The 20,991-nt window shown below is 34.8% G+C and overlaps 1 long non-coding RNA gene across 2 annotated transcripts in view; it reads right to left on the bottom strand.

The window, feature by feature from the left end:
• The window catches only part of LOC128579486 (uncharacterized), a 35,277-nt gene extending 14,999 nt beyond the window's left edge, over positions 1 to 20,278 (bottom strand). The window contains exons 1-4 of one of the 2 annotated variants that reach the window (XR_008378166.1): positions 20,238 to 20,278; positions 2,241 to 2,294; positions 1,554 to 1,622; positions 26 to 91 (exon numbers count right to left, since the gene is read on the bottom strand). This is a non-coding gene — a long non-coding RNA (uncharacterized LOC128579486). The remainder of the gene's footprint in view (positions 1 to 25; positions 92 to 1,553; positions 1,623 to 2,240; positions 2,295 to 20,237) is intronic. The other variant, XR_008378167.1, reaches the window with a different exon arrangement.
• Between the last annotated feature and the right edge of the window lie 713 nt (positions 20,279 to 20,991).

The following is a 20,991-nucleotide window of genomic DNA, read 5'->3' as shown; positions in this document are numbered from 1 at the left end:
AAACTTTCTAGCAAAATTAGACTACTGTTCTACAGTGCTGTTGCTCAACTTTGTTTTGAAGATATCGCTCACTGACACTGTTCCCAGGCATCTAGCAAAAGATAAACAAAGTAGTCTATACTGGGGAATATTCACTCCAGACATCAGAGAAGCTCTACTAAAATGTTTTCAAGAGCAGTAACTAGCACACAGTGCAATGAGGGGAAGGCGAGAGATTGGTACATATCTGTAAAGTAAACATAAATTAAGGACATAATTTTCCCTGTTTACTAATACTTATTTTTACATAAAGCTTTTTTCTCCTATCACTGCATCAAAATCCTAGTCATCCTAAAATGTCATTCTCTCTATGAATATAATTAAAAACCTTTCCAGATGGAAGCAATCACTCCCATCTCAGTTACCATAAAACTAACGCATGCCTCTGTTCATGCCATTTTACAACAACTACAATGTTCATTTTTTCACTAGAATTATTCAGTTTATGAGCATACTTTCTATTTGTTTCTAGACTGTCAAGGATAGGGCTTCATTCTGATTCATTTTTGTATCTTTCAGAACATCTGGCATAGTAACTTAAACATAGAAGATGTCAGTAATATTTGATATAATATTTGAACAAATGGAAAGATACATAGACTAACCATTATTAGGACTACCTATAGCTAAATCTATGGTTTTATGAAATATTGTCTGAAATTTTGTATCACTTTTGTCATGGCTTATTATAAAAAAATACCTACATATATATACACATATACATATACATAGGTACATAACATATACATACATATGTATATAACATATATACACACACATATACATACATATATAATTATACACATATATATAAAATTCTGTCTCCTTTACCATATTATAAGCATTTTGAGAACAGGAATCCTTTGTCATTCATCTGGAATCTTTATTGCTTCTAGGGGGAAAAAGCATTATATCACACCTGGTAGGAGTTAATTGTGGTTAGAATAAATAAATGAATGGATGCTATAAATTACAGAGCTTCTTCTCCATGAGGCATTTCATCAATAGATTTTGTTAAACCAGGAACACAACTTTTCCATATACCATGCACATTACAGTTGCCTCCCTTGCGTATCAAGCAGAAGTTCTAAAATCATGAAGTATATAAAATACTGAGAAGGTAAGTTGAATCAGAAGTGTTGGGGCCAATTGAAATGCTTCACTGATACTAAAATAGGTAAGTGTATCTGAAAGATACAAGGTGTATTATACAAGGACTGAGAAGATAAATTAAACTGACAACTCCTGTTCCTCTAGTGTTTCTCTACTACCAGATGAAACAAATAATAATCTAGGTGTTTTTCAGGCAAAAGTTTTTGCTCCTATACTAAATGAGATGAAGCTTTTATGATCTGAAAGTAACCAGTTTCCTCTCTTGCTTTGATCCATCTTGTAGGTCTGGCTCTTCTAAGACTCATAACACTGGCTTGTACAGCTGTTCAATACATGTTTATTAAAAGAATAGTCATGATAGATTATTCTAAGAAGAAGTTATCTGGAGAATACTGACATACCTTATCACAGAATTGTCCCAGGTAGCAAATCACAATCTACAGCACTCTTCTCAATCCTTTTCACTTATCCTGTCTTCCAATGACACAAAATAAGTGGAAACTCCATAGTTGACCAAGTCCCTACACTGACCACCTCAAGTTGACCTAATTTTCATAGACTAGGCATGCAACATATATACGTATCAGTTCGGTAGGTCTAGTCCCTTATATTGACCACCTTAATATGTTGACCAGTTTGTTATAGTCCCTTGGTGGTCATCTTACAGAGTTTCTACTGGATTCTTTTCTCTTTTTTAGTGGACAGACTCTGCTGGTTCTTCGTCTTATGCCATTGTTCATGTTTTTAATTTGCCCTGTATTCCTTGCCCACAAATGTTTATGTATTGAAATTATAACCATCCTCTAAGTCCCAGTTCAAATCTTTCACATGTGAGCGCTCACTAAAAAAAAAAAAAAAAAGAAAGAAAGAAAGAAAAACTCTACTATGTTTCTTATTTCATCTCACCCTATTTTTTGGCAGAGATTTTATAAGGCAAAGACTATATCTTGACTATATCTCTATGCCTTATATGTAGCCCTAACGAGCAAGCTGGTCATTGTAGGATTTCAATACATATTCTTATGAAGTCTTTTCCCACCAAGGCTTATATAAATAGCACAAACTTGATTAACCAAATGTATACTTACATTAAAGTGAGGTAGATTGTAATGAGAAGCTATGTTTCTGGATCAACTCTCCCACTGGAAACAATAAAAAAAAAATGCTGGATAAAATATTTCTTTTTAAAATTGTCTTAAAAGAATTGAAAATATATAAAGATAGTTGGAACTGCTAGGGGAAATATTTGTGGGGGATGGGAATCTGAACGCAGTGAGAGAAACCAAACATCAAAGCAACGTAAGTGCATTTTCCTATAGTCATTTGTTTATATTACACATTTTATCTTTGATCAATCAACCTAACAGAATAAGGGAACAAGGTTCTGCCTGAGATTTCATTAAAAAAAAATGGACACCAAACATTAAGCTTTTCTCTTTCTCCAATCCCAAGTGAATACAAAGAATATAAAGAAGACTTTCTTGGTAGAAGTACAGTGTTTAGGAAGAAAGAAAAAAAAAGGATAGAAGTGAAAAACAACATGGTCCCTGAGAAGTTGTAGCACAGCTCTAGCCTTCTTATTATGTAGGTATAACCTGCAAATTTTATTCTATTAACTTAGATTGAAGTAATCAGTTACTGGTAATGTCCTAGGCTTCTTAAGAAAAAATGCAAAATACTCTGTAGAAGGATACTTTCTCAGGGAAATTCCTATGATAATAGTTGAATAAAAATGATCAGCACACAGTCAAAGATAACCAGACATACAAGAAACAAAGCCTCATTAGTAAGAACCAGCAAAAATCAACTGAAACAGACTTCAGATGTTAGTATCACAAGACATCAATTATAAAACAACTATGTCTCCAAGTTTTAACAAAATAAAGTCTTCAAAATGCTTGCAGGAGACAATTAACAATCACATACTAAGTTCAAACAAAGAAACAAATGTCTAAAAGTAAACATTGCAAGAATTAAAATCAAATCCATATTGCATATCACAAAAAGAGACTGATATAAAGACCAGGAAGATAAATAAAGATAAATTACTTGCAATGCAGCTCAAAAAGACAAAAATTTCCCAGAAGAGGACTATGGATTGGATTGATGTGACACCCAAGCAATCCATTTGTTCCAGCTCCCCACTCTGCCATTTATCACCCCTCTTTGTGTGTCTCCATGGCCATCCTCCCCGACCTCACTATAATTTTATTTACCCTTCCCCTGCCTTTGATTTTTTTTGACACATGTATTAAATTCACCAGAAACCTGAAAAAAAAATAAAAAGAAAAAAGATATGACAAGGAAGGGTATAAAAAATTTGAAGAAACATTTAATGTAGGTTTAATTTGAAGCTTAGAAGGAAATAAGAGAATGTAAAAGGGGATACATTTGAAAAAACAATGCTTGAAAATTTTCTAAAATATATTAATGACATCAATAAACAATTTCAGAAAGCATAACAATCTAGGCAGAAAAAAGTAAAAAGATATTGATGTCTCTAGGCATCATCCTAAAACTGTGGAAAAATAAAGATAATGAGAAAAATATTATGAGCAATGAGAGAATAGCAGTTATGTTAACAGATGACTTCTTGATTGCAATAATGGATGACAGATAACAGTAGAATGATATTTTTTGATGAGCTGAAAGAAGTGACTGCCAACTCAAAATTCTATACCCAGAGAAAATATATATTTCCCAAATGAGGGAAAAATAGAGATTTTTTTCAAATAAGCAGACACTAAGATACATTTCTAACATAAGACTCTAAATATAAGAATTTCTTAGAATACACTTCAAGCAGAAGGAAAAATAATTCTAAAATGCAAGATTAAGATTCAGGAAGAAATAAATAACAAAGAATGCTGTAAACATTGAGCAAATATAAACCTACCTTTACTGTATAAAAGAGAATAATGTCTAGTGGTGTTAAATTAAAATGCTAGGCAGCAATACATTAGGAATGAGATAAATGAATTAAAAATATTCTGAAGTAATATCTTGGAAGAAAGTAAAGGATTTGACTCACTTTAGTCTTTGATATGAAACAGTGTTGTAATCCTAGGCTAACTACTAACAGAAGAGAAAAAAGTATGTCCCTCCCAAACTAGCAGAGAAAAACATGGAATGATGGAGTATTAAAGGGCAGAAAAAGCAAGACATACATGGCAAAAGAAGAAATAAATACTATAATTATATCTATATAAATTAAAAAACAGACTATATTAATATTTTAAGGGATATAGATATAGGTGGAGAAATATTAAAAAAAACAATAAAATAAGGAATAAAATGCAAATAATCTTCCTAACTCCAGAGAAAAAGAAGAGGTGGTGATGACGGCAAAGGGACAATGATAGAAATGGGGCTTCTAGAAGGTTGAGAGGGTTTATATCTTGTTGTGGGTGGTGCTGATGTAGGTAACTGAGTATTAACTGTTTATATTTACATAGGAATTTTATACATTTTACTAAAAATTATTTCTACATTATTTTATAATATTTGTTTAAAAAATTTAGTAAGTTATGGATCAGAATATGTATATGTGTATATGTACAAAAGAAAATCTATGAGAATGTGAAAACTATCCTTTCCTTCATAATCCAGGAAAACTATATCTAGGGACACTGGCAGTCCTCCTCACTGGAGGGCTAGTCAAACTCTGAATAAAGTTTGTCCTAATTTGAGATAAAGTGGGCAAAATAAAACTATGTATATAGATGTATAATTTCATGTCTTGAAAGAGATGTGTTTATTCTGAGATTTTTATCCTTCCTAGATTTTGGATTGAGTATTTTATAATGTCCTTTCTGTTATAAAATGGTGATGATAGTAGGTGGCAGGTTACTATGTAGTGTCCTTACTAAAAAAACAAAACCAGAAGAGGTCGGTCTGCTAGCTCTTTTAATAGACCACTGAGGAATAAGAGCCTATAATTCTCTAATCTACACATACCAGTGAAGTGATTCTGTGGTTATTTCAGGGGAAAGCTGCTTTGGATAAAAATGTGACTTGGGTATTGTAGAGTGAATGTTTGTGTTCCCCTAAAATTCATATGTTGAAATTCTAAACCCCAATTTGATAACATTGAAAAGTAAGCCCATTAGGAGATACTTAGGTCATAAAAATAAAGACCTCAAGAATCAAACTAGTGACCTAATATTAACAGACGTAAAAGTTTTCTCTCTCACTTTCTACTGTAGAGTGAGGATACAGTGAGAAGATGGCTAAATGGAAACCAGGAAGCAGTCCCTCATCAGACACCTGATTTGCTAGGTGCCTGTACTATGAGAAATAAATGTCTGCTATTTAAAACAACCAGTTGGTTGCTGGTATTCTGTTGTAGAAGCTCTAAGAGAATAAGACAGATATGAACTAAAAGAACTTCATTCAGAAAGAAGGGAGCCAAACATGGAATGTGGGATCATTTTGTAATATGCTATATTAAATGTGAAAACAGTAAGGGTAAGAGTCAAGGGAAGAAAATAAGGGCTCTGGGAAACTTCATATAGACATGCAGGAAGTTATATCTAGGGCCCCAGATGGATAGATGGCTTCATTTTCCGTATTAGTGCTCGCATATGACATTTTATGCTGCTTACGCATATACATTTTCATTTCTGGAGGCTGTGCGTTATGTAGTCTCCATAATTAAATATGTCTCTTGTATAAATATCTGAATCAGCTCAAATGCAAAATTAATATAGGGTAATAATATGTTCTAATTATACTATATCATGTACCATAGAATATATTTACTTACGTATTTTTTTTTTTTTTTGAGACAGAGTTTCACTTTGTCACCCTCAGTACAGTGCTGTAGCGTCATAGCTCAAAGCAACCTCAAACTCTTGGGCTCAAGAGATTCTCTTGCCTCAGCCTCTCAAGTAGCTAAGACTACAGATGCCTGCCACAACACCTAGCTATTTTTAAAGATGAGCTCTTGCTGGTTCAGGCTGGTTTGGAACTCCTGAGCTCAGGCTTCCAGAGTGCTGGGATTACAGGTGTGAGCCACCAGCCCAGCCAACATATTTATTTATTTATTCATTTATTATTATTATTTTATTATTGGGGATTCATTGAGGGTATAAGAAACCAGGTTACACTGATTGCATTTGTTAGGCAAAGTCCCTCTTACAATCCTGTCTTGCCCCTAAAAGGTGTGGAATGCACCAAGGCCCCACCCCCTCCCTTCTTCCCTCTCTCTCCTCTTCCTTTCCCCACCCCTACCTCCTTCTTTCTCACTCTGCTCTGCCCTTCCCCCACCCCTACCGTGTCCTTAATTGTCATTAATTGTCCTCATATCAAAATTGAGTACATAGGATTCATGCTTCTCCATTCTGTGATGCTTTACTAAGAATAATGTGTTCCACTTCCATCCAGGTTAATACAAAGACTATAAAGTCTCCATTTTATTTTAAATGGCTGAATAGTATTCCTTGGTATACATATACCACAGCTTGTTAATCCATTCCTGGGTTGGTGGGCATTTAGGCTGTTTCCACATTATGATTAATAGAGCATAATTATTTTATAGTCATTATGTATTTTTATTAATTAATTTCATCTCTTATTTTTTCTGTTGTCAAATGTCACCATTCTCATCTTACAGGTGAGGAGTCTTAAGTTCAAAGAAGTGAGCAACTTTGTCAGCTACTAGAATTACATCCCTGAGGTCCAACTTCAAAACTCTGCTCTAGCTACTTTGCTGCTTTGTTTCACCACAGCATTAACATTCAAAGATCATTTGTATAAAGATTAAAATGCCATTTACTCTTTTAAATCACCTTCCTAACTCACTCAGGCAACTTCTATCAATCCCTTGGAGGAAAGGACAGACTTTCCCAGAAGCACAATTAACAACACCAGGACATGCATAAAGGGTTGCAAGAGAAATTCAGAAACTTGGGCATAAATCCCATCCAAAATAAAGCCACAGCATCTTTAATCAAGGCCTGGCAGTCATCATTATCATTTCTCTGAGACCAGAACTGGTAATGTGGGCTATCCCACTAGGCCTTTAATACTTGGTTAGAAACGAATCCAAGAAGTTGACTAGCAAGACAATTCCAGCAGTACAAACATGAATCGAATCTGTAATTCTCTTCCTCGTTACCACAAAACAGTTAGTTCCTGCCCTGAATTCACTCTGAAGACAATGAATGCTTTGGAGAAACTGTACAAAGCATTGAAAACAGGGCCAAAAGTAATAAATACGGACTGCCAAAAAAACGTTAACCAATTTCCTCTATAAGTCAAGTCTATTGTCAATTTACAATAATTCTGAAGGTTGAACTAGAGGGATGCAATTAGTAAGCTAACTTGCAGGGTTTACCTCCAATCTAAAAGGGAGTTTTCTTTCACCTGTATAAAATTAAACAGCTGGTAATTATATCTCCTGTTAGGAAGAGATTAAAATAATAAAATAAAAATAAACCAATGCTTTACTATGGAATCTAATCTCTCCCATTATCCCACACATTCACATAAACTCTCCTCCCAGTGGAATTCTTTTCACTCAGCAGGATGAAGATCATCTTCTCAGCAGCCTAACTCAGCAAGGCCAGCCACTTTCCTTCCTTCCTGACTTCCCCTTTAGAACTTATTCAAAGGGAAGACAAAGGACTTGCAAGTGGATGGGAGTTGTTTTGTGCCTGGCCCTTAGGGGTACTTTATTTTTCTTAAAAAGATTATGTCAACCTTCCTGTAGCCAAAAATAAAAACAAAACAAAATACTAAAACAATTTTCTCAGGCAGTTTGAATTAAAAATACAAAGAACCGAGATATATTTTTAATTTATTCATAATTAGTTTACAGATTGGCCCACACTGAGATTCCAAAATCAGCACACCACCTGGGGATAAGGGCTATTGCAATTATCAGAAGCAAGCCAAAAGCTACCTTTTGTTCTTGCTAAAATCTTCTTAAAAAAAAAAATCTTCTAGCAAATGATTTTCTATTTCCTATTTAAAGAGGATTACATAGCAAACACAACAGTGGCTGGAGAGCAAAGAATTTACCATCGTTTTATTACCTGCCAAATATAAATTAGTTTATTGTGGTTTACTCCTGCCAGGCGACCCCTCTCCTTGTCCATCAGGCCAGTGGGCTATGAAGTCCTTCCTAAACAGGATGCTGTCAGTTATGTTCCCTGTCCACTGTCTTCTACATCTTACAGTGTCTCTTGGCTCGGGTAGCAAGGTTGTGAGCTTGAATTGGCCCCAACAAATTGCCTCCACTTGCTAGCTATCACTGTGAAATCTCTGCAGGCATGTATGAGGCCCTCCTCCAGGTATAATGAAGAAACCCTACTAATTTCACTTTGTAATAACTACAGGATACAGAAATTATATTTGCTCCATTAGATGGAATCACAGAAATGTGGAGAAAGGTTAGCTTTATATAGTGAATGTCACAGTTAGACTAAGGAAAAAAATCACTTTGTTAACGTAGAGTGTTTCCTCATTGGTAATACCCTACATTAAGGTGCCATTTATGAATAGTTTATTATTATTTATTAATGTCTGAAGTACTTTATAGCATGCTAGATAACAACTTAAATTCATGTGTTAAAGATGCACATACATGGTTTAATACAATTTATGTCTTATTCTTTAAAACACCTTCCCTTGGTATCATCCGTTAAGCATTTATTACTAATGCATTTTATAACATTCTTTATAATACATTATTTGAGCAAGTAGCTACATTTAGTGATCATTTCATAAATAAGAATAACATATTTATAAATGGCACCTTAATTTGAAGTGTTACCTTCACATTACTATATAGCTGCTCACCATTCATCTCATTTTGTGATTATTCTCCAAATGCACCACTTAATAAAATAGACACTAAGTTCTATTTCCCTTCATCTGATTAAAAGTTTATTGAGTCATTTTCTCCATCTGATTTCAGATGTTGGTAGCTTGGAAGTTTTAGTGTGATTTCTGACAAAACCAAACTTTTAGTACAACGATATTTCTGAAAAGATGATTAACAGTAGAAATAGAGAATTATTTACTGTATTGGACAGAGCCTGTTGTTTGGATTCTTTGTAAAATTCAATTTTTCTACTAGAAAGAACAATCCAGGAAGTAGACCAGTTTTTCCTTAGGAAAAAACAAAGAGGAAAAAAGCATTATCAGTTGAAGAAATCATTTATAGATACAGTATGAGCAACATTTGGAATGAGTAAATACCATCTTTATTTTTAACTAGTCTTCCTGGAAGTATTCTCTTTATTAAAATCTATAGATGCCATGAAATTTAGGTGACAGTAAAGACATTCTGTAATTACTGAAAAGCATGGTCTTTATAGTAAAAGTTTTTCAATTTATAAATCTTCCTGAAATCTTTTCCAACTACTAAAATTCCTATTTTTATGTAACCATGTGCCTTGCTCTCATAAAAAGTCTATATTTCTACATCAAGCCAAAAATAGCAAAGTAAAAATAGAAATCAGAATCCCTTCCTTCATTTTGTCTTCTCTTCATTGGTTTAGTATATTTCAGAGGATGAAAAACTAACCAGCTCATATGTCATTGCTTAATTTAAAATATTTTCATAATGTTGAATCTCACTGGAAATCAAAGAAATGCAAACAAACACAGAGGCATACTTTTTCCCTCTTTGCCCATCAATTTGTCCAGGATTAAAAGGAATGATAACATCTAGGGTTAATGAGAGTATAGGAAATGGGTTCTCTCATACCCGATAGGTGGGAGTATAAACTGGTATGTCCTTTCTGGAGTGCCATTGACAATATATTTTTAAAACAATCTTTAAAAATATGCATATCTTTTGCCTTTACGTGTTCATTACTATTAATTTAAATTTATTCTAAAGAAAAATATCTCACTCATTGTTAAGGCTGTATGTTTAGAAACAAATGTACATCATTATTTGTTAATTCTGTACCAAAAATATCAAAAAATAAGAGATTAGTTAAGTAAATTGCATATGGTAGATTCATATAATGAAATAATGAACCCTACACTTCAGAAGAATACTGACATGGGAAGATTTTAATGCAAACCATAATGCAATCTATAGTCCAAAACTCAATGCTGTGCTGTCTTCGTCACCCATCTGAAACCTTTCTGATTATTATTATCATTTTTAAGGAAGCAGGAAACAGTTTTTTGAGGATGAGAAAGGTAGGCTTACAGAGTAAGAAAGTTTATAAAGTGGGATACATTCACCATGGACATGAACAGGCCTCCATTACTAGGGAAAGTAGGCAAAGAGGCCCCTTCTGATCATTAATTCCATTCATTAAAAGACAAGATATTGCTTTTTCAAATGTGCCTCCATGACTTCCTTGTATATTACTTATAATAAATTTTAAAATATTTTTAAAATTTCATTCTCTCTTATCCCATTAAAGAAATAAGTTCCCAAATGGTAAAAACAATTTCATCTTTATAGAGGTATCCGCAGTTCCTAGCATACTGCCTTGGACAGAATAGAAACACAATATATATTTATTGAATTGGTGAGTGCACTTTGGCATGGAAAAAAGTCTGACTATGATAATACTTAAATCAGGTAGTAAAATCATGGCTTTTTCTTTTCCTTTATATTTTTTGGTGTTTACCAACTTTTCTACATTAAGCATACATTATTTCTACAGTTAGACTATGTGTGTGTTTGTGTTGTGAAAAGTATTCTTTTTAGATGACAAAGCATTAAGGAGATTAATATACGTAAGTTTCTATCCATTATATCATATTGCTGCAGCTTGCTTTGGCTTAATATTAACTTTAAAATAGTTGAATTCAACTTTTAAAATATTTACAGAAAGATTTCATTCGGGTCAATAGAAAACCCCACAAACATATTTTTTAAATGACCATTCAACAACTTTGTGTCATTTATTTCCATTTGTCTCTTAGAATCTAGGATCTTGATGAAAAGACAGCTTTGATTCAGCAAGGTTAGTGTTTGCAAGAATTAGGTTGCTCTTACACGTCTGACGCTTTTTTAACGACGCGTCATTGTGTTATTATAAAAAAGAACAGGATAAACAGACACACAAGAAACACAATGTGTATTTTCCAACATAGAAATACAAACATCACGTTCTTGGATCCTCTTGCCTTTAAATGAAGAGTCAATTTTTCAATTAAATAATGAAAAGATGTAAAGAAGTAACGCAGGAAGAAAATCATATAGGTGTTTTCTTCTGCCCTACTGCTCATTTCTCCTTTTAGGTACCGGTAGCTGCAAGGTGAACTGAAGGAGCCATAGCTTTCATATGCTACAGGTTGTAATATTACATGGCCCCAAACAGCAGAAAGAGAAACGTTAGAAAGACTGCTGGTCTAGTCTGGGCATCTTCTGTGAGCATCCTTATTTTATTATTTTAACCATATGTGATGAGAGAGTATGGAACACCCTCACACATGACGAATCCACATTTAACCTGCCTGTTACATTTCTCACTATATTTTTTATCTTTTGGCAAGGAGATACTATACCTTATTTGCGTCCTATCTATAGTAAGTCCTGGTTAAATGGTTTTGATTTGAATCTGTTTCAGATGTTGATCGTTTATAAACTTTCTGGCAAAATTTCTCCTTCCTTAAAGTTGGAACTGGAACTGGTTAGAACTAACGTTGCATGAAATTCAATTATCTCATTGTTCTTGATTAGGACTTTGAACTGCTGTGAACTGTGTTCTTATTACGTGAACAGAAGAATGAGCTGGAGAGGGTAGGAACCACAGGTCTTGGAACTTTAGTAATATAAATTGCTTTGACACCTTAAATACAGTGCTATTTCTTTTTGTGTTCGTAAACTGTAAACATTATCTTTATCATATTAGAATAAAAGTGAAAGCATTTAAATCTATTGCTTGGAAAGAATGTCATTTCAAAATGAAGAATAAAATGCTGCTGACAACCTTTTAGATGTCCTTCTTTCATTTCATTTCCCCCCATGATTTCTTTTAAAATAATAACTAGCATAAGTTATTTTGAGTTCCTACTGTAAATTTGATCATTTAGCATAGGTTTAACTTCGCAATCAAAAAATGATAAGGTACGAATAATGTCCTTATTTACTAATGGACGAAAATGAGGATCAGAGAGTTTAGGTGATGTACTTAAGGTCATACCTTTATATTTATAGTTAAACCCAGTCTTTCTGACTCCAAAACTTATAATCTGTTCATTACTTTTTTAAAGGGTGAAGCAGTACTACCTTAGTTAAGGATATTGTCAATGTCAAATTTCAACATAGTTTGGGTTGAAATCATTAAATCATAAAAGTTAGTGTGCACAGCCTGTGACAAAATATCAGCCATCTGAATTCTGTCATTAGCTAATTTACCTTATTCTTATTAGAAAATTAGGGGAAAGACTCACCACTCCCAAGCTCTCTTCCCTTAGAATTTGCACTGTTTCAAGGAGTAGGATCACGTACCGTTTTATTCCTCGTAAGAAATCAGAAGTAGGTGTATGTTCCTAACTGGGTGGAACCTGTCTCTTTCCTACAAGGGATTATTCTGGTCTCAGTAAGGAACAAATCATCTGTATTCGGTAAGGATCATAAAACCAGAAAGGGAGTCAAGAGCCTGTAGTCTAGGAGTAGCTGAGACTTCATCTAATGGGAACAACTTTTAACCTATGACTCAAGTCTGACCCTTCCTCTCTGAACAAAATACTCTAGCAGCTTGATCATTGTCCATATAATATCTGTTCAGTCCATTCCTCATCCTGATATGTTTGACTAATTGTGATGGAATAGTTCTTAGCATCTCAGCGGAATGGCCTTTTCACTCAGTTACTTAACACAGTGAGACACTGTCATCCCTGGAGAGAACATGGGAAGAATCAGTTGGCAAGATTTTGCTCCAAGTGAAACCTTTAATATTTTCCATATGCAACCAAGTAACTATAGGTGACTGCTATTCAGTGTATTGGGTGACACCTCAGAAAGTGAGTAACTTCTGTAAGCTTAAAGGACTTAGCCAGGACAGGTGAGTCTAGCAGTTTTGGATAAAATTTTTCAAATAAACCTTTCTAAAATGAAGTTGTTTTTAGAATAATAAAAGTTCGTCTAATCCCCCAGTCTCCCTGCACCCACAAAGAGAGACACCATCTCTGGTCTTTTAGGTCCTTTCCAGGATGGGGCACAGTATCTGACCTTCAGTAGTTGATCATTAAAGGTTTTTTGAGTAAAAGTACAGGTATATATGGATTTTCAAATTTCAAAGGGTCATGCATCAAGATTTTTCCTGCTCTGTGTTGACTATTGTTTACCAACAAAGACAAAGAAAAAAAGAGAAAAAAAGTTAAATTTCCCTTCTTTGTTCTTTACTATTTTAATACAGCACTGCTAGCATTCCTTTTTTCCCTAAATTATTTAACCCTGAACATTTAGGCTATTTTTCCAATATATAATTCTAGTGGCTGATCCCTGAGCTTCTTCCAAGGGTCTTCCTATGTCTCATACCTACACAAATACTATGAGCTTGCTTTGGGCCCCATGGTGTGCCACACATGGCGCCTGGTATTCTATATGAATCATGTAATTTAATCACTAAACCAGTCATAAGTACCTGCTAAACATTTACAACATGCTAAACACAATTCTCAGGGCTTAAAATATTAAGGAAAATAAGAGATACATAAAAAACTTTACCTCTAACTATAGAAAGATGGGAAATAATCATGGAAAGAAATAATCCTCCAAATAATTTCAGTAGGGGGGCTTAACCTCATATTATGGATGAGAAAACTGAAGCATAGGGATGTTGCATTCTCACCAAGGGCAAATAAGTCATAAAGATGGGGTTCAACCACCAAGCCTCCTAGACCCTGAGGCCCCTGCTCATTCCAGCCTCCCCAGAGAAGGTGGCATGCAGCCCACCCTTCAGTTGTGCTCAGCTTGCCTGTGTGGGGCCTCAATGTAGGAGCTAAGAGAGGGAGTCACAGAACTGTTTCCAAAGAATTGCCAGACCTTCTTTCTCCCTTGGAGCAAAGTCACTCTTAGCTTGACCTGGATTGTCCCCTGGTGTTGCCCTGCAAACCCTTTATCCCCGCCTGCCATCCATTCCATACCCAGTCAGGTCCGCACATTTCATCACAACTTGGAGAGCATTCTTTTCTATTTTTTCACAGGAAGAGATAAAAATAAAGCTGTGAGATAGATGTAAGGGGTAAATAATACTTACGGTTCAAAAAATATCTAATTTTAGTAAATCCAAAGTCCCATGAATAAGCGAGGCAGTCCCCGGTCTCCAGACAGATTTATAGGAAATCAGATAAAGGATTAATCCTAGTGACTCAGGGCAGGAAACAGATACCAGGACAAGAAATTCAGGTGTTTATTTTATTAATATTTTGACACACAGAAAAAAATCGCATCTCAGAGGGGAGAAAGGTACTGACTACAATTAGGAAGGGGGGAGAACTAAATTTGTATTAGGGCAATTATATATAATTTATGCAATCAGTGGGGCATTTATCCAAGTGAAACCCTTCACAAAACTTTCCTAAAAACAGATCTTGAGTTGTGAAGTTGCAAAATGCCAAAAAGAAAACCAAACTAAACTGAAAACAAACACAAAAAGCACCTATAAAACAATAACCAAAAACTCAGTGTGGACATCAGCTTGACATTCTACACAATGAACACCGGATGGCAGCACATAATAACAGCAACTTTGTCACTGCTCGTCTGGAAGAAAGCTTGATGGAAAACCGCCCTTAAATTTTTCATTGCCATTCTAAGAATCTGTTAGCTTCAGCTCTAGGTTTAACACATTTGCTTGCTCTAAACAAAAAAGCTTTATATTCTACACTCACTTCTCTTATGCCTTCTTGAGGTAACAACACATTGACAAACCAAAAAAGCCAGAGGAAAACAAACATGTGATTACTTTGCAAATTTTAGCCTCCCCTATTTGGGCCATCTGCCTTTTTTACCTGACTTGGTCATGCTGGATTTGATTTGATTCTGCACCAGTGATGGAAGTGAAAGTGATTTACTCTAGTGTCTCTGACTGATTTACTGCAAAATCACTCTGACACTGTTAAATGTTCAGACTTGTTCTCAAACTAGTAGGTCTAGGAATGTATTTTCTCTCTCACATTCTAAGCTTCTTACGATTTATGACTGCTAAAAGGTGTGTTAAAGAGACAGTGAAGTATAAAGGACACACATTTCTGTCAGTGTTGCAAGAAATTGAGAAAGACAGATATAGCCATGAAGCATTTATTATGATCCTGAGCAGAAAATACTAAAGAAAAGATATGTTTGCATTAGGCAGGCACCTTAGTATCACAGGAAGTCCATTCTAAATAACAATTGTTCAAGCAAACAAAGTTTAGGATGAAAGCAGGCACTAGCAGACATAACCACTACACTGCCCTGTTCTGCGTTTTTTTTAATACCCATATTTATGTCCATGTCTTCACTCCCAAGTATTTCTTTCTGAGCAAGAGAACAGAGGAAGAATCTACATGTAATAAGAAGTATGACATACAAAGGAGCCGGCTAAGGAGAAGGACTGACTGGGTGCATAGGGAGAGGCTAGCAGAGCATGTTGAAATAGTGCATTGAAATTAACTTTACTAGGGGCTTGTAGAATTTTAGAGAGGACAGGGTTACTCACAGTTTGGGGGATGGACATCTTTAAATAAATTCCTAAACTTAATCAGAAAAACTGACGTAGATTTTTGATGTTCAAAATTAAAATTGAAGTTGAATGCTGAATATATTCCTTTTTTTTTTTTTTTTTGAGATAGTCTCACTATGTCATCCTTGGTAGAGTGCTGTGGCATCACAGCTCACAGCGACCTCACACTCTTGGGCTTAAGTGATTCTCTTACCTCAGACTCCCAAGTAACTGGGACTACAGGTGCCCACCACAGCACCCGGCTATTTTTTGTTGCAGTTGTCAAGGTTGTTTAGCTGGCCTGGGCTGGGTTCGAACCTGCCAGCCTTGGTGTATGTGACTGGCATTGTAACCACTGTGCTATGGGTGCAGAGCCGAATCTTGAATATATCCTGCTTTTAAATCTACCAGTGTGTCACCAAGGAAATGTGTACAACCTCATTCCAAAATAAGCCTAAATGTATGATCTTTTTTGAATGTAAGATATAGCCAAGGAATTCATCTTCCTTGTAGCCTCTCCTGTTCATACTTAGGGATCAGTCAAAATTTCCTTAGATAGAAATAGAAATAATTAAATACGAATAAAAGAGAAAACAAGAAGGAGGAAAATGGAAGATAAGAAAACAGCACAAAGTACAGATAATCTAGAATGGATTTATGAGCAGAAAACGTTGTAGAAATTAATAAAATGATATTTATTAAGTGAAAATTGAAGTCTTTAGTACAGTTGATGTCCTGAGATAAAAAGATAATTTTTAGTCCTTGACTTCAAACAGATGAAAGCAAAAGATAAAAAACAAACATATTTCAATCAGAAGGCAGGACTAAATTCTGTCATACTAAGTCTGCATAAAATAGGAGAAAGGAGAGGTTAATACAGGTGACCAAGACTCTCCATTTGTACAATACTAAGTAATAATAGAGTTTACATTGTATTAATAATTATTACTTAAAACTTGTAAAACATTTAGCCAAGTTCTTGACAGAGTAAGCATCTATTAATATTGCCTATTAACTCATTAAAATTTATAAAAAGATATAAAGATTGTTGAGAAATGTTACAAAACCTATCAAAGGAAATTTTACATAAAAATACAAATTATACCAAGTATGGTATATTATTAGTTGCTAAATTATAAATGTGATTAAAACAAGATTAAATCATGTGATCAAAACATGATTTTTAAAGTTATAAATAAACAACATTTTTGGTGTTAGTGATGAAAGTGTAAAGCAGTATGGGAATACAAAATATGAGTCATAAAAAAACGGTCATGTAATTTGATCAAGTAGTCCAAGTTTAGCATTGATCTCTAGAAAATATAAAATAATAATTGATAAGCAGTAGGAGGGTTCACTGTAATTATAAGTATTAGCATAAAACTGAACTCAACTTAAAAATCAAATTTTAAAGGACAGTAGAAATGATTCGGTATATTATAGACCATCAACACGGTAGGATAGCATATGTTATTATCTTGTTGATTATACATACAATATTCAATATGTGAAGTATTTACAATAAAAACAAACAAACAAAAACCACCATAAACCTGTAGGAGATATTTCCAATATCAAAATTTGTCAAAATGTTATCAGAAATATATTAAGAGTTTCCTCAATTTATAAAAAAAGGAAAAACCTCAATAGAAAATAATCAAAGTTTATAAATAGGCAATTCTTAGAATGCAGAATCTGAATGACTCTAAACAGACAAAGTTGTTCAACTGCAATACCAGTCAGCAGAATACAAATAAAAGTGACATTGAGGTAACATTCTATGGCCACCAATTTAGTGAAGTAAGAGAGTAAGATAATGCCGTATGCTGATGAGATTATGGGAAATGAGATCCCTTCTGCACTGCAGAGCAGTTATGTGAACAGGGGCACTCATTCAGGAGAAAGTCTGGCAGTGGTATTCAGTGGATTTACAAATGTACATAACTTAACACCAAGCGATCTGTGCTCCTGGCTATATTACCCTGAGAGTTCCTAACAGGTTAAAAGGACACATATGTGTGATTCATTGAAATGTTGTCTTGGATGGAATGAGTTAGAGGAAGTTTAGGGTTTGTACCTGAGGGACTGGGTAAGTAAAATTTAGTATATAGTCATGTGTCACTTAATGACATTTGGAGAAATGTGTCTAAGCTTAGGTACTTTTATCATTGTATGAAAACCATTGACTGTCCTTATACAAACCTAGATGATATAGCCCACTACACACCTAGGCTGTGCTATAGCCTATGGCTTCTGGGTTACAAACCTGTACAGTCTGAATATTGTAGACAACTGTAAGACAATGGTAAGTGTGTTTAGATCTGTACCCAAACATAGACAAGGAACAGTAAAAATCAATATTATAATCTTATGAGATCACCGTCATATATGTAGGTCATCATTAACCACAGTGTCTTTGCACAGGGTGCAAAGGGCAGTAATTGGGAAAAATGACCTAGCTTTGAATACATTCATATACTGTATGACAATGCCTCAGTCAAACACAGACCATATATAGATGTTGGTCCTATACGATCACAATGGAGCTGAAAAATCCCCGTCATCTAGTGACATCCTGTTCATTGTAACATCATTGTACAATGTTTTACCTTTTCCATGTTTAGATATGTTTAGATACACACACACACAAATTATGTTAAGATTGTCTACAGTGCTCAGTGTAGTAACATGGTAAATGTGTAGCCTGGGAGTGAGCGACAGCCTAGGTGTGTAATAGGCCATACCACGTATGTTTGTGTAAATACACTCTATGAAGTTTGCACAATGACAAAATCACCTAATGACTTATTTTCCCCATGGTTAAGAAACACAGGTCTGTCTAGCACCATAGAAAGATGTCCAAACACTAACGTTGAATGAAAGTAGTAAGAACCATAATGTAATTTACTACACAAAAATGCTTATGCAATACAACACATTCACATACACACAACTACACACTACTTTTAAGGTGACACAGATATTCTGATACATACATATATATATGAAAGTGGATTTGATGAACACACATTAAATGCATTAAATTGGAGGTCTAAAGGGGATGGAAGTGAGGATTAGAAACAAAAAATAAAATAAAACCAGTTAGACATCATTCCCAGAGTAATGATAACACAAGGCCACAAACTCAATTCTGTATATCTATGGTGAAAATAAAAAAAGGAAAAAAAAAAAAAGGAAAAACTAAAATTTGTATAACTTTAAGTGAGAAAAGCTGAAAGAATGCATAATAGTTTACAAATAGATTGAAATAATGAAACTGCCTGCAAATGTTTATATGAAATTAAACTGCAGCATGCAAATTGTACAGCAACATATTAAAGTAAAAGCAAATAAAGCAAGTACACAATAGTATACAATGATCACAACTACCAAAAATCATATTCATGTGAGTGGGTTAGGGGAAGGGCCCTATTCTGGTCCTTTGCTTCCTCCTGGCCCTGCCTTCTCAGAGATGTTACAAAGTTTGCTATGGATCGGCAAGGATACTTTACATAACCCCCATGGTAGAGCATCATCTTGGTTTCTTGTAATATCCCTCCCCCCCACCCCCCCACCCCCCGTCTCCTTTGCATGAGGCTGGAGAGTAGGATTGACCAATGATGTTACCTCCTTTCTCCCATCAAGCCCCAGTGAAGGGTTGACGTGGAAAATGAGATTAAACCATGAGGATTTTTTTATCCATGCTGTTGGTGAGGTAAGAAAGGGTCCTGATTTACTTATCTAAAAATATAGTTCAACTACTTCATCCTTTAAACAATTGCTCCCCTAATTTACTGTAGGGATTTTTTTTTTCGTTTTTTTCTTTTTTAGACAGAGTCTTGCTCTGCTGCCCAGTCTGAAGCTGAAGTCTAGTGGCCCAATTATAATTCACTACAGACTTAAACTCCTGGGCTCAAGAGACTGTCCTGATTTAGCCTCCAGAGTAGTTTGCACTACAGGCATATACCACCACTACTAGCTAATTTTTCTTTTTTTGTAGATACAGGGTCTCACTCTTGTTCAGGCTGCTCTCAAACTCCTGAGCTCAAGGAATCCTTCTGCCTTGAATCCTTAAGTGCTAGAATTACAGGCATGAGACACTCACTGCACCCTCCAGGAAATTTTTATGTAATGCAAATAAGTCCTTTTATTCCAAAATCTGTTAATCCCAGAAATCAAGATCCATTGCCTTACTTCCTTTAATTTTTTTAAAGAACTTATACTTTAAAAGGACAAGAAGCATTTCATATCTGTATGCTCTGTGTAATAATATGTACTGTTGTGCCTTTCTTCAAAAACTACAATTATATTAAAAATAATGTTGATCATAGTGGTAGCAAAAGGGACCAGTCTGTTATCATAGGGCCTTGCTTCCCAAACAATAGCAGTGATACAAGTTAAGGATACAGGAACTAGCATAGTTATATAAAAGTGGGTCAAAGAACTTTTTATTACCTTAGTTTCTTTCCTCCATCTGCAATTTTAGCTTTTTGAAGATAACCTTCTTTTTCAACCATCTGCAAGAAGAATGCATATGTTAAAACTGTGACAAACTCATATGCATTGTTAGTTTGAATGAATCTATGCTTTCCAAGAATCATTGCAGTGATGGACGTTTCCCGTCATAGAACTTCATTAATAATGCACAGATAGCTTATGGGAAGTGCCTGCAAGATCATAATCGTTACAAGCCATTGAAGAGACAAAGACATATTGTGAAGAAGAACGTGAAGGATTTGTTGGACAGCAATACACTTTTACTCACTTTTCTTTCTGGGCATCTAAGGCTGTAGGTTAAAAAATAGACTGAAAATGGTAACACGAAGACAAATGTAATGCCTTCTTAATTTTACTTATTGTTCTTGGAAAAATTCTTCCTTTTTTAACATCCCCATATACCTGCTGAGGCTGAGTGTACGGGTGTGGGTCAAATTCAATGGGACCATATAACTTGGCCAGTTGAGTCATGGAAGGGCATTTAAAACACAACAATTCACGTGTCACAAGCAGTTTTCAAGACACTGTTGCAGCACTGCCTCACTGCCTTCTTCCATGATGTGGGATTACTTCTTTTTCCTATTTGTATGTAATATACTGGCTTTCAATGCTAATACAATTGCAACTTTCTTTCTTTCTTTTTTTTGAGACAGAGTCTCACTGTGTCGCCCTCAGTACAGTGCTGTGGTGTCACAGCTCATAGCAACCTCTA

The sequence above is a fragment of the Nycticebus coucang genome, unplaced genomic scaffold (genome assembly GCF_027406575.1).
Source record: "Nycticebus coucang isolate mNycCou1 unplaced genomic scaffold, mNycCou1.pri scaffold_57, whole genome shotgun sequence".
NCBI lineage: Eukaryota > Metazoa > Chordata > Mammalia > Primates > Lorisidae > Nycticebus > Nycticebus coucang.
The sequence above is the reverse complement of the archived record's forward strand: the minus strand, read 5'-3'. Positions and strand labels throughout refer to the sequence as shown.